A 2500-nucleotide genomic window follows, 5' to 3' on the forward strand; every position below is an offset into this window, starting at 1 on the left:
CTTGCACGCACACACACACACACACACACACACACACACACACACACACACACACACACACACACACACACACATATACTTATATGTGTGTGTGTGTGTGAACACACACACACGTGCGTATTTGTGTATGAGTGTGTGTATGAGTGTTTGAGCAAAATACACTTTAGGAAAAATAGGAGGACTCACAGCAAGAGCCGTTGACTGAAGCGGAAGCACAAACAGGTTCGTTAAGATTTACTCTTTCTTATTGCGTTTCATAACACACACACACGTACGCGCATACACAAACACACACACACATACTCACACATTCACACACACACACAGATACATACACAAACACACACACACACACACTCACACGTACACGCATAAACAAACACACACACACGCACCCATTCATACACACACACACACACACACACACACAAACACACACACGTGCCCACACACATAAACCTGTTTAAATGTTCAGGTACAGGAAGCAGTAAACCACACTAAAAGTATATCTATTATCTTAAGGGAAAAGAAAATGATGAAAATATAACAATGACTTGAATTATATTCATTATAATTGCATAATGATAACAAAAGGAACAATGTTGATGTGAATGATAATTACAGCGGGAATAATCATAATTAAGATAATCATAATTAAGATAATCATAATTAAGATAATGGCATCAATAATAGCAATGTCACTGACAATGATAATAATTCGAATACTAAAGATGAAAATTATTAGAATAAGAAAATAGAAGAGAAGGAATAAATGGCAATGATACATTAATGATAATGATGATAAGAAGAAGAAGAAAATAAAGATGAAGAAAAACCGACATTAATAACGACAATGATAACAAAGAATAAGGTTAAAGGATTATTGATAATGCTGTTGATTATAATAAAGACGATGATAACAATAGCAATCACAGAAATGATAATGATAATGCAGGTAACAGTAATAACAATAATGATAAGAATGGTAATCATAGTGATAATAACGATAATAATAACAAAAATGATGATGATAATAATAATAGTAATGATAACAATGATGATAATGGTAACAATCAAAATCATAATAATGATAATCATAATGGTAACAATAATAATGATAGTAATATTAATAATGATAATGATATTGATAATAATGATAATAGTAATAATAGTACTAATAATGATGATAATGATAATAGTAATAACAATTATAATAATAGTAATGATAATAATGATAATAATAATGATAGTATTAATAAAAATAATGATAATAATATGATGATGATGATAATAATAATGATAATAATAATAATGATAATAACAATAGTAATAATGATAATAATAATAATAATAATAATAATAATAATAATAATAACGATAATGATAATGATAATAATAACAATAATGATGGTCATCATAATATTGATAATAAATATATGAATTATAATAAAGACAATAATTCTAGTAATTTCATGGTGGTAATGGCAAGTAATGTTGATGAGAAGGATAATGATAATGAGGTTAATGATATGTGAAAGTAATAACAGTGATGATAACTACAATTATGATAATGACAATAATGATAATGATAATAATGATGATGAAAAGGATGATAATGATAGCAGTAATAATAATGATGATGGTGAGGACGATAAGAATGTTGATGATGATAATAAAAACTGTAAAAGTAATAATAATGATGATGACAATTATAACTATAAGTTAATAATAATGATAGTGATAACAATGATGATAATAGAAATAATGATGATAATAATGATAATAGTGATAATATTAGTATGATATTATCCCTATATTAGTAATAATAATATTAGTAGTAATGATGATAATAGTGATAATGATGATAATGATGATACTCCTAATAATAATAAGAATGATAATAACAATGATAATTTCACGAATTATAATGATAATGATGATAGTAATGATAATGATGAAAAGGATAGCAATAATGATAATATCAGTTATAATAATGGCAGTAACAATAACAATGATGACAATGATATCAGTGACAATGATAATATTAATGATAATAACAATGATAGTAATAATAACAATAATGATAATGATGATAATGATAATAGTAATTATTATCATATGGTAATAACAATGATGTTAATGATAATGATAATAATAATGATTATCATCATTACTAAAACAATGATAATAATAATTATAGGGATACTAATAGCAATGATAATAACTATAGTAATAATAATAACTATGATAATAATTCTAGTAATGATAATAACAATGACGATAATTATAGTATTAATAATAATAGCAATAACAGTAATGATAATAGAAATGATAATGATAATGATGATGATGATAATAATAATAATAGAAATAATAACGGTAATGATAGCAATGATAGTAACAAACATAATTATAATAATAATGATAAAAATAGTAATGATAAGCAAAATAACAATAATGATAATGATAACAATATTAATTTTCATTTTGATAATGCTGC

Source organism: Penaeus vannamei, chromosome 25 (assembly GCF_042767895.1).
Source record: "Penaeus vannamei isolate JL-2024 chromosome 25, ASM4276789v1, whole genome shotgun sequence".
NCBI classification, from domain to species: domain Eukaryota; kingdom Metazoa; phylum Arthropoda; class Malacostraca; order Decapoda; family Penaeidae; genus Penaeus; species Penaeus vannamei.